Source organism: Elephas maximus, chromosome 3, assembly GCF_024166365.1.
Source record: "Elephas maximus indicus isolate mEleMax1 chromosome 3, mEleMax1 primary haplotype, whole genome shotgun sequence".
NCBI classification, from domain to species: domain Eukaryota; kingdom Metazoa; phylum Chordata; class Mammalia; order Proboscidea; family Elephantidae; genus Elephas; species Elephas maximus.
Genome location: NC_064821.1, coordinates 42,333,642 through 42,346,359, shown reverse-complemented (window position 1 = coordinate 42,346,359; position 12,718 = coordinate 42,333,642). Strand labels below are relative to the sequence as shown.

The 12,718-nt window shown below is 52.7% G+C and overlaps 1 protein-coding gene across 1 annotated transcript in view; it reads right to left on the bottom strand.

Moving 5' to 3' along the window:
- Positions 1-12,718, bottom strand: part of TP73 (tumor protein p73) — a 67,680-nt gene that overhangs the window by 52,407 nt on the left and 2,555 nt on the right. Inside the window, exon 2 of the mRNA XM_049877702.1 lies at positions 9,445-9,701. The gene's annotated coding sequence lies outside the window, so the exon portion shown is untranslated. The remainder of the gene's footprint in view (positions 1-9,444; positions 9,702-12,718) is intronic.

Sequence of the window (12,718 nt, the reverse complement as noted above, 5' to 3'; positions counted from 1 at the left end):
GGGAGAGGGGGCTCCTGGTCCTGAAGGGGGTGGGAACCTGGGTGAGGCAGGATGGGGCAAAGCCACTCTTCCTCAGGGCCAGGAGTCCCCCTGCCCCTTTATTTTGTTGAAGGTCCATTCTGAGCCCAGAGCTAGAAAACAGCTTGGCTAACGTCATACAGCAAATCCCATCCCTCCTCCGAACAGTGTGATTCACAATAGCCAGAAAGGGGATCAACCCAAGTGTCCACCACCGTGTGAGCAGATAAGCAAAGTGGTACATCCATACAGTGGCATGTTCCCAGCCATGAAGAGAAATAAGGTTCTGATACATGCCACAATATAGATGAATCACCAAGACATTATGCTTAGTGAAATAAGTCAGGTTCCACTTAGACGAAATATCTAGAATAGGCAAATGCACGGAGACAGAAAGTAGACTGGGGGTTACTGGGTTTGGGGTGGGGATAGGAAGTAACTGCTTAATGAGCATGGGGGTTTCCTGTGGGGGAGACGGAATGTTCTGGAACTGGAGAGAGGTGGTGGTTGCACAACACTGGGAAGGTGTTAACGCCACTACATTCTACACTTTCACATGGTTGATTTGATGCTATGTGAATTTCGCCGCAATAAAAAAAACTTTTTTAATTAAAAAAAAAAAAGAACCTGGGGTGGCTCGTGGGAAGAGCTGGCACTTCAGAGCACGCTCTGACTGCATTCACTTGGCCAGCTGCCAATCAGTCACCAACCAATCAATCACTCCCCTTTCCCAGCACCCCGCCCAGGATCTCCTCATCGCCCCCTGCTGGTTGCTCAGGATTTGGGGGAAGTGTTTCCGTTTCCCCAGATCTCCCCCATCAGGCTAAGGAACCCCAGGAGCCCCTCCCCCCAGGCTACAATGCTGCTGCCCTGCGCTGGGATGGCCTGGAATGTGAGACCCTTTGATTGCGGTGGAGTCTGGCCTTCCCGCTCTGGGGGAGTCCTGCCAGTCCCTCAACCTTCCACACTCCCCCCTCTGCCCTGCTTCTCCCCAAGATCGCTCCCCCTGCTACAGCTACAAAGTCAGGTTGGCTCCTAGGGCAAGACCCACAGGTGCCTGGCCCTTGCGTCAGACAGACAGACAGACAGACAGACAGACAGGGGAGCAGACCCCTACCCCCACACCTCGAAGCAGGCTGGGATGGACCAAGTGGCTCCACACACAAACAAGGCTGCAGCGGCCAGGCACACGGAGGCCAGTGGCCCCAAATCCTCAGGAGCATGGCGGGGGGGTATGGCAGGGTGGGGTCTGGGGAACGAGGGGCATGTCATGTCCAGGGTCACCAGTCTCCAAGGGGATGATATGTGACTGTTCTGTTTGGCAAGCAAATCTTGCTGCTTCTGCCCACACAACTACCAGAATCCAGGACTCAATCCCCGCCCCACCTGTCCCTACCCTTCTGAGCCCCCCACCTGGTGCCTAGACCAGGCTCTCCCTCTGAAACCCCCAGCGGGCTGCCCCTCATGCTAGGGTAGCCCCATATTCCTCATGTTGGACCTAAGGCCCCTCAGCCTGGGCCCTACCCTCCAAGCCTGATCCCCAACCCTGGGGCTTTGCACTGCACTCTCGGGGACACTGCCTCTGGCCCAGATTCCCTCAGCCCCGTCTCAGCATCCAAGTCTCAGCTCAGAGGACTCTGCTGCCTCCGAAAGGCCGTTCTCAGGTCCAGCCTGATGCCACCATCCCCTGGCCAGTTTGCTTCATAACACCTGTCCCTACCCAACATGGTCCTGCTTCCTTATCTGTCTGCCTGTGAATTTGTTGCTGTTGTTAGGTGCCTTTGAGTCGGTTACGACTTGTAGAGACCCTATGTACAACAGAACGAAGCACTGCCTGAACCTGCGCCATCCTCACAATCGTGGCTGTTTGAGCCCAATGTTGTAGCCTCTGTGTCAATCCATCTCGTTGAGGGCCTTCCTCTTTTTCGCTGACCCTCTACTTTACCAAGCATGATGTCCTCTCCAGGGATTGGTTCCTCCTGATGACATGTCCAAAGTATGTGAGACAAGGTCTCGACATCCTTGCTTCTAAGGAGCATTCTGGCTGTACTTCGTCCAAGACAGATTTGTTCATTTTTCTGGCAGTCCGTGGTATAGTCAATATTCTTTGCCAACAACATAATTCAAAGGCATCAATTCTTCTTCAGTCTTCCTTATCCATTGTCCAGCTCTCATATCCATATGAGGCGACTGAAAACACCATAGCTTGGGTCAGACACACCTTAGTCCTCAAAGAGACATCATGGCTTTTGAACGCTTTTAAAGAAGCCTTTTACAGCAGACTCGCCCAGTGCAATATGTCATTTGATTCCTTGACTGCTGCTTCTACTTCCATGGGAGTTGATTGTGGATTCACGTAAAATGAAATCCTTGACAACATCAATATTTTCTCTGTCTATCATGATGTTGCTTATTGGTCCAGTTGTGAGGATTTTTGTTTTGTTTATGTTGAGGTGTAATCCATACTGAAGGCTATAGTCTTTGGTCTTCATCAGTAAGTGCTTCAAGTCCTCTTCACTTTCAGCATCTGCATGTTGCAGGTTGTTAATGAGTCTCCCTTCAATTCTGATGCTGTGTTCTTCTTCACAGAGTCCAGCTTCTCAGATTACTTGCTCAATATACAGATTGAATAGGTACGGTGAAAGGATACAACCCTGATGCACACCTATTTGATTTGAAATCACTCAGTATCCACTTGTTCTGTTTGAACGACTACATCTTGGTCTGTGAGCAGGCTCCTCGTGAGCACAGTTAAATGTTTGAAATTCCCATTCTTCACAATGTTATCCATAATTTGTTATGATCAGCAGATGAATGCCTTTACAGAGTCAATAAAACACAGGTAAACATCTTTCCGGTATGCTCTGCTTTCAGCCAGGATCCATCTGGCAATGATATCCCTTGTTCTACATCCTCTTCTGAATCTTGAATTTCTGGTGTTCCCTGTCAATGCACTGCTGCAACTGCTTTTTAATTATCTTCACCAAAATTTTACTTGCATGTAATATTAATGATATTGTTCGATAATTTCCGCATTCTGTTGAATCACCTTTCTTTGGAATGGGCACAAATATGGGTCTCTTGTTGTCCATGTAGCTGTCTTCCAAATTTCCTGACAGAGAAGAGTAAGCACTTCCACTGCTGTATCCATTTGTTGAAACATCTCAATTGGTATTCTGTCAGTTCTTGGAGCCTTGTTCTTCGCCAATACCTTCAGTGCAACTTGGACTTCTTCCTTTGATATCATCAGTTCTTGGTCATATGCTACCTCCTGAAATGGCTGAACATTGGCCAATACTTTTTGGTACAGTGACTGTATGTTCCTTCCATCTTCTTTTGATGCTTCCTGCGTCGTCAATATTTTGCCCACAGAATCCTTCAAAACTCTAGACTTGAATTTTTCTTCAGTTTTTTCAGCTTGAGAAATGCCAAGCCATGTTCTTCCCTTTCAATTGTCTAACCCCAAGTCTTTGCACATTTCACTATAATACTTTACTTTGTCTTCTTCAATGGCCCTTTGAAATCTTCTGTTCAGCTCTTGCATTTCATTTCTTCTGTTTGCTTTAGCTACTCTGTGTTCAAGATGAAGTTTCTCTTCTGACATCCATTTTGGTCTTTTCTTTCTTCCCTGTCTTTTTAATGAACTTTTACTTTTTTCACGTATGATGTCCTTGATGTCATCCCACAACTCATCTGGTCTTTTGTCACTAGTGTTCAATATGTCAAAACTATTCTTGAGATGGTTTCTAAATTCAGGCCGGGTATACTCAAGGTCCTACTTTGGTTCTCATGGACTTGTTTTAATTTTCTTCAGCTTCAACTTGAACTTGCATATGAGCAATTGATGGTCTGTTCTGCAGTCGGTCCCTGGCCTTGTTCTGACCGATGATATTGAGCTTCTCCATCATCTCTTCCCACAGACGTAGCCGATTTGTTTCCTGTGTATTCCTTCTGGCAAGGTCCACATGTATAGTAGCCATTTATGTTGTTGAAAAAAGGTATTTTCAATACATAGGTAGTTGGTCTTACAAAATTCTATCATGTGATCTCTGGCATCATTTCTATCACCAGGGCCATATTTTCCAACTACTGATCTTTCTTCTTTGTTTCCAACTTTTGCATTCCAATCACCAGTAATTATCAATGCATCTTGATTGCATGTTTAATCAATTCCAGACTGCAGAAGTTGGTAAAAAATCTTCAATTTCATCTTTGGCCTTAGTGGTTGGTGCATAAATTTGAATAATACCCGTGTTAACTGGTTTCCCTTCTATGCATATGGATATTATCCTACCACTGACAGTGTTTTAGTTCAGGATAGATCTCGAAACGTTCTTTTTGACAACGAATGTGACACTGTTCATCGAGTTGTTGTTCCTGGCATAGTAGACCAGCTGATTGTCTGATTCCAAATGGCCAATCCCAGTCCATTTCAGCTCGCTTAAAAAAAAAAAAATGCCTAGGATATCTATCTTCAAGCATTCCATTTCATTTTTGACAACTTTCAATTTTCTCAGATTCATACGTTGTACATTCCATGTTCAGATTATTAAGAGATCTTGTTTGCAGCGTTTTTTTCTCATTTCGAATCATGTCACATCAGCAAATGAAGGTCCTGAAAGCTTGACTCCATCCACGTCATTAAGGTCGACTCTACTTTGAGGAGGCAGCTCTTCTCCAGTTGTCTTTTGAGTGCCTTCCACCCAGAGGGGCCCATCTTCCAGCACTGTATCAGACAATGTTCCACTGCTATTCATAAGGTTTCACTGCCAATTTTTTTAGAAGTAGATCACCAGGTCCTTCTTCCCAGTCTGTCTGAGTCTGGAAGCTCCACTGAAACCTGTCTACCATGGGTGACCCTGCTGGTAACAGGAACATAGCATCCAGCATCGCAGCAACATGCAAGCCACCACAGTACAACAAACTGACAGAAGGACTGCTCCCCCCAAATTCTAAGGTCAGAGAGACAGACAGAAAGAGATAGAGAGAAACAGAGGCAGGGGGACAGAGATAGAAAGAAACTGAGAGACAGAGAGTCAGACAGAGACAGAGAGACAGACAGATACAGAGAAACCAAGAGTGAAACAGAGAGACAGAGAGTTGGAGAGTGAGACCAAGAGCGCTTATCTGGTGGGTATACACCCCGGCAGCCTTCCTACTCTCCCCCTGCCCGGGCCCTGCTCCGCGAAGGTGCTAGGGCTCAGGTGTTCAGTGAAGGGACATCTTACGGGCCTCTCTCCAAGCAGAACTCTGTGTAAAGACGGCTTTGATCATGTGCCTGAACTTGGAAATGATTTGATAACTCACATTTTGCATTCTGACACCACATCCTTCCTCCCATTGAACCAAGAACTAAGAAAAGTCCCTCTGTCTGCATGCACGCCACCTGTCTTTGTTCCTGCCCACCTAGGAGGCATCCCACTCTGTGCTCGTGCCTTCACCCTGGATATGAGCTGCAGAGCACCCGTTCTCCTGTCGTCGGTATAAGCACAGGGACAGGGAGCGGCAGGTCAGTACAGGTCTGCACGAGAGAGCAGCAAGGGCAGCCGGGGAAGCATAGAAAGTGCACAGGCCTCTGCTGCCACCCACAGGAGTGGCTCCCTGAACCTAGGGAGCCAGGCCTGCTGTGTGGCCTGCCCCACCCAGCCCCATCCCCCCGGACCTCCACAGGCCACCAAACACAGGGCCTCCAGCGTCACGTGTGTGCAACTCCCCAGAAGCACTGCCCAGGATGCAGATTCCAGGGCCTCATCCCAAGAGGCTCCCCTGCAGAGGTCTGGGAAGGGGCCTAGGAATCTGCATTTTAGCAAGCATCCCAGACAGGCCCCCCGAGGGGGGGAGCATCACACAGGCCGGCCTCATCCACTCTGCAGGCCCTCTTGCTGTCCACCTGCAGATGCCGCCCAGCCTCCCGGTGCACCTGCAGCAGTGGCACACTCAGGTGCGTCACTGGCACGCTGAGGTCAGGAAACCTGCCCTGCTGCACTTACAGGGACACTCTGGAGCGTGACCCAGGAGCCAGAACGCCCGTGATTTCCAAGTCCCTGGAAGAAGACACAGCTGGTGACACAGGCCTTGTTCCCATGGGGACGTGGGGGCTGAGCTGTGGGGTGGCTGCCTAGGCAGCACAAGGCAGGATTTCCCACCTGCCCTCAAACCTGAGCTCCACCTGGGTCTGTGCAGGCACCACTGAGAAAACAAGCCTGAAGCTTGGGTAAGGGAGAGGAAGTGCCAACGCATGGCCTCAGATGGGGGCTGTGGGAGACCTCCCAGGAGGCTGGGGTGCCCATTCCTCTCTCCTCTGCAGCAGGGACAACGAATGCTTCCTTCACCCACTGGCAGTGTTTTGGGCAAGGATCATGGAGGTGAGAAAAAGGAGTCAATGCCAAAATGACTTTCTATCAATGAAATCCCATTTTCCCAACAACTTGCATTTTAAATCTGAAGTTGTGTTCCTGAAGGAAATGTGGCTCTCAGACAAAATAGAAATTACTTTTACAGATGTTGCAAGTCGTTTAAAGACCTCATGTCTAAAGGGAAAAGAGAAATGAGGATGGTAAAATCTTGTCTTGCTTACTTAGGAAAGACTAATCGCTAGAAAAGGACAACATGGCTGATAAGATGGAGGGTCAGCAAAAGCAAGTGAAGCCCCCCATGAGATGGACTGACGTAGTGGCTGCAACAATGGACTCAAACACAGCCACGCTCGTGAATATGACACAGGACCAGGCAACGTTACATACGTGGGATCACCCTGAGTCAGAGCCGACTTGACAGCAAGTAACAATGACAAAAAGGAAAAAAAAAAACCTGATATCTGATAAAACACTTTTTTGGAGGTTGCTAAAGTTCAGGTCCCTAAGTGGTGTGAAGTGGATTGTACTTGTCTGCTAATCAAAAGGTTGGTGGTTCAAACCCAGCCCATGGTGCCATAGAAGAAGGCCCTGGCTCTCTGCTTCCACTAAGGTTACAGCCAAAAAAAAAACCCTGAGGAGCACAGTTTTACTTTGCAACACATGGGGTTGCCAGAGTTGGAATCAAAGCCTCAGCAATGGGCTTGGTTGGGTTTTTATAACCAAGTTGTAAAGTGCAAACGGATTAGGGAAAGCGCAGGGGTTTTAATGAAGACTGAGTTGCTCTAGAAAGAAATGCATTCTGCGACCTCATGGGAGGGCCAAAGATCAGTGCGAGTTTGGTAACTGTAGCATCTGAGGAGGGCTGAACTGTCTTGAAACAGGCCCATCAGCGCTCAGGGAGCTTCCGCCCTTGGTGGCACCATGAGGCCTGGGGCCCGGCACTGAGCTCGCAGTCCGTGCGAGCTGACTTTCTGTTTGACTCAGAGTTATCAAGAACTCTGCACCCAAGGGACATCTGACAGTGTGGGGGGTGGGAGGCACTGGCATTTAGAGGGCGGAGGCCAGGCATGCTGCTCAACATCCCACAGTGCAACCCCACAGCAGAGAATGAGCTGAAATGGATGCCTCAGGTAGAGCCACTCAGCCAACCCAGTGGCACCCCCCGGCCAAACTCTGCATCCCTTTTTCAGGGATGACCCCAATAAGGCCCCCAGGGACATGCTCAATGTCACTGAGTATCAGGCAGGACATGAGCCCAGGCCTACTAAAGGCTCTGCTTATGGTCCCAGCCACAGCCCACAGGGTTCCCTCTGGCCTCATATTACAGGGTTTCCCAGAGGGAAGGCCACCACACAGCCTCCACTTCCTCCCTGCCCTGCCCCCACACCACCTCACTGTCACCTCTGGCCCTGCCCCCACATCACCTCACCTCACCCCTGCCCTGCCCCCACACCCTTCACAGCACCCCTGCCCTCCCCCCATGCACCCCTAACTGCTCCATCTGCTCTTACCCCTCTCCCTGCCCAGCCTTTCTCCACATCCCCACCCTGTCTGCATCCTCCAGGCCAGAGCCCTGCTCCTCTAGGAAGCCACCTATTCTCCAAGACTCAGACCCCTGTCCCTGCTCTTCTCCCTGCTCTCATTATCTGCACCCACCATGTCAGCTCATTACCTGCTAGCAGACACACTCCCCTAGCTGGTCTGGATGGGCTGTGGGGCCTTTCTGCTCGCCCTGACACCGCATCTACCCAGGGCAGGGACAGACTTGCTCAGCAAGCATCTGCGATGCCTGGGGACATGGTGACATCCTTGCTCGTGAGAAGCCAGCTCTGGAAGGAGACACCCCTCCATGGGTGCTCCCTCCTTCTCACCTGCCTGCCCTCCTACCTGGGGTCCAGGTAGAGCTCCCGAGAAGAGCCATGGGCATGTGCCCTGAGCACAGCAGGGACAGGCCAGCAAGCCACGGACCCCAAGAAACTTCCTCACCCCCAGCTGCCCAGCCACTGCTTCTGAAGGTGAGGGTGGGGCAGGGGCTCCCAGTTCATTTCGTAAGAAAAGACCCAAGGAACTCCCTGCCCCCACTGCCCCAGAACAGCACACCTTGGCCACACTTCTTTCAACAATGACATTTTGGTGGCTCCCCTCTCCACCATTCATTTGTTTTTTTTTTTTTTTTTTTTCCAGTAAGCAGTTAGGACAGGGTGAGATGGGAAATGGCAGAGAATCCGAGACCTCTGCAGCATTCAGGTCCACCTAGGGGCCTCCTGGGCCCACTCAGCCACCCCGTGTCTTGTATTCACAAGGACGTGCAAAACATCCCAGCGCCCCGGAGATCCCCCTACCTGGGCACAGGGCCAGGCAGCCGTCACAAGGAAGCCATGCAAGGTAGCAGAGCCTTTCCATAGATGGCAGCTCCCTCCTGGGCCCAGCCAGATTCCAGCAGGCTGTCCCAAGTGCGACCTTGAAGACCCTCTGCACAGAGGGCCCCCTGCTTGCCCCTCAGTGACCCCTAACACAGGGGCAGTTCTTGCTCCATGGGGTGGGTGGAGGGGTCTCCCCTGGAATCACAGGCTGGAGTGCGCAGTCCCCTCAGACAGCCAAGGCAGCGGCCATCTTGGCCCGGCCTCCTGCCTGCGGTCTGGGACCACGTGAACAGGACACAGGCCGGGTGCCCTCCGTGCTGGCTCTTGGAGTAGGCGCGGGTGGGGGTCAGAGACAGGCAGGGGTCCTCCTCAGGCAAGTCCAGGTGAGGGAAGGGGCACTGCCACCCCGACTTCCTGTTGAAGGATGGGGTCTGGGGACTGGTAGGCAGGACATGGTGAGGACCCCACCGCTGCCCTGAGCTGGCCTTCCTTGCCCCCACCCCTGGGCCTGGCCCTGGAAACCAGGGGCCGGCGATGAGAGACAAATTTAGCCTCCCCACCCTGGGCAGGGTGCAGTATGTGAAATATGAAACAGCTGGAGGTGCCCGATTAAGCTGCCCGCTCCCTCCTGGCCGAGGCCCATCAGGAGGGGGCAGAAGGAGAGACAGACACTGGGGACTGCCGAGGAATTCCCCCAGCCCGGCTACCTCTCTCCGTGGCCAACAGCCTCCTTCTACAGCCGACCAGGTGTCCTTCCCCAATGCCTGGGTCCCAGCTGGGACTCTGAGGTTGCTCGGCAGTTTCTGTTTGAATCCAACGGTTGACTTAGCACTCGCGTGAGGCAGGAGATGGGGAGCAGGTCTGACCACGTGGGCCACCTTCTCTTCCGGAAGAAGAGCACGCTGACGCTTCCAACCTTCGGGACACGGGCACACGCAGGCCAGTGTTGGGAGAGACCTGAAGCCTGGGGAACAGCAAGGCCATCAAGTGCCCAGTCTGCCCTGGAGCCCCTACCAAGGACAGCACTGCTGTCCTCAGCTGAGCCACACTCCGTGGTTACTGTGACCCTCCAGGGAATGCCCTTACGCCTCAGAGGCTGGGGCTCAACCCACACCCCCTCCTCAAGCCAGGACAGAGGTCTGCCCGGCCCATGTCCTATTCATATGGCCCCAGATTACAAGCAGTGGGGCCAGGTCAATGGTCTCACCGACATCTCCTCCCAGCCCCACCCCACCAGGCAAGTGCAGCCCTTCTTTTGGGGTTCTCAGCACAGAAGGCCTGTGAGGTACCCAAGTGGGCTACCTGGGGAAAAGAACTCAGATGCCGCTAAACAAAATAAGGAAACACCTCTGAGAAGTAGAGACCTGTAGCTAACAACCCAGAGGGGCTGCACCCCAACTAGGAGGACAAGGCCATTTCTCTCATTTCACCACCGAGGACATAAATGCAGAGTCAGGGCACCTGCCTACAGTCACACAGCTGGTAGGGTGGAAAAACCACGGGGCAGCCCTGAAGCTGCACTGGGCCCCAGGCTTGAAGTGAGGGACTTGCCACGGAAGTTAATGGATAATCTTTCTAGTTGAAGGCAAAACAATGAATGCGCTCAGAGCCAAAGGCTGGCACTAGGAGGAGGGGTGGGCAGAGGGAAGTCTCACCCCCACTACCTGGAAGAAAGGACAGCAGGCAGAAGGGGGGTCCAGGCACTTCCTGCAGAGGTGGGAAGTTGAGGCATGTGGTGCCAGACCGCATCAGGAGGAGCAGGGTGGGCAGAAGGCCAGATGAGTAGGTGGCAGAGCAGGGACAAGGAAAGGAGGACTGGTGCTGCCCACCTGAGCTCGGAGGGGCCTTTCTGGCAGTGCCTGGCCACCTCTGCCAGGGGTAGGGATGGGCACTGACCCGGCAGTGCTCTGCAGAGGCTGGGGCAGTGGGAAGAGCAGTACGGGTGAGGGAGGTTCAGGCCAGCCTGGGATCTGAGCCTGGGGAGAGGGTGAAGAGGATAGGACCCAGGAGGGCTGGGTCAGCAGAGGAAGACAGCAGAGAGGAAGGGGAGGGCTCCAGAGGCTGGGAGTCCCTGCAGCTGGAGAACAGATGCACAAGGTGGAAAGAAGCCTGTGACCAGAGTGGGTGTTTGAATTTATAATTTCTGCCGTGGACATTCCACATATGGCCCAGGAGTGGCATGGGGGTACTGGGGTATTGAGTGGGCTGCAGGCTACTGGGCTGAAAACAAGGACTGGGACGGTGAGAGGTGGCTGGAGTCAATGCACAGGCACTGATGGCAAGGGTGGGGGCACTGTCCTTCGTGCCGTCTCCACCCTCCCAGGGGCTCAGCCTAGACGCGGCTTGCTTGTCTCACAGGCCTCCTCCAACTCCACGAATCCAAAATGCCACTGATCCAGCCCACTGCCACTCAATCACTGCCCCCTCTGTCTCCCCTGAATTACAGCAGCAGTCCCTCAGTCAGCCCCCCTACTTCTGCCTCACTTGGTGTTCCCAGCACAGAGGTTGGATGTCGGTGGGATCGTGTCTCCCAGGGTCTGAGTTTTCCTGACCTGTGCAGGCCTGGGATCCATCCCCACTGCCTCCCTTACCACACTTCCTGCCATTCAACAGCTTCTGGGACCCTCACTCGCTCCACACCTGTCTTTCTGCCAAACATGCATGCCAACAGACCTCAGAACCTTTGCATGTCAATGGACCTCAGGTCCTTGGCTCGCAGAACCAACAGAACCATCCTTCCACTAGACATCATAAGGGTTAAGTCCTGTAGGCAGCGGTGAGGGACTCTCCCAAGCTGCCTGATTTAAACCTACCCCCTCCCCTGGTTTGTTTCCTCCAGCTGTTATCACCCCATCAGACTGTATCTTGCTCCCCTGCTTCCTGTCTGTCTCCCTCCGCTAGGACATCAGCTGCCTGAGGACAGAGCTTACTACTGCATGCCCAGGGCGAGAAGGGTGCCCGGCACACAGTATGTGGCCAGAACACACCTGTGGGGTCAGGTAACCAGGAAAAGCACAGCAGGCAGGTGACTGTACCTGCCGGGATGAGAACAAACAGCCTCTTGGGCCAGAGGAGCTTCGATCTCAGGGACCACCAGGCCTGGTGCATCCCCGGCAGGCTCTGAAGATGTTAGGGAATGGATTGCTATGGAGCCTGGGCTGGACACTGAGACCACCAGCCTCATCCTGACCACACCTACCCTGTCACCAGCCAGGCTGCACAGACACCCGTCTTTTGGGTCTGTCTTCTCCAGGCCCTCTCCAGGCCCCTTTCTGGCCCAAGAGGTCACCCTGGACGAGCGCCTATCTCCCTGGAGACACCTGCTCTGTCCCCTGCATCTTCTCTGCCCAGACAAGCACTGCCACCCCACCAGCTGCCTCCTGCAAGACTGTGTCCCAAACCTTTCCCAGCCCGGCCATCACCTCTGTACACCCTACTTTCTGGATGGGAATGCCCCACTCTGACATGTCCCCACCCAGCCTGGCTCGCTCAGCTCCTTGCTCTGGGCTCTCAAGACGCATTCCTCATGCTGATGGCCTCTTCACATGCTGACCACTCACCACCCTTTGGTCCCTTCCAGGATGCATGCTAATGCCTGGAACTCTCCATTCTACCTAGCCAAACCAGTTGCCGTCAACTCGACTCTGACTCATGGTGACCTCGAGTGTGTCAGAGTAGAACTGTGCTGTATAGGGTTTCAGTGGCTGATTTTTTAGAAGCAGATTGCCACTATTTTCTTCCGAGGTACCTCTGGGTGGTCTTGAAGCTCCAACATTTCAATTAGCAGCCAAGTGCATTCACCATGTGCACCCCCCAGGGACTCTGGAACTCTCCACTGACTGTTCAATTCTAGCTGAGTCGCTGCAGCCCATGTTTCTTGTTGAGTGCTGAATCTGACTCTGAAGTCACCAACACGTCTACATGTCATACAAGTTGCCATCACATCTGTCTGTCCTCACTCACTCCAGAAACATCCATCAG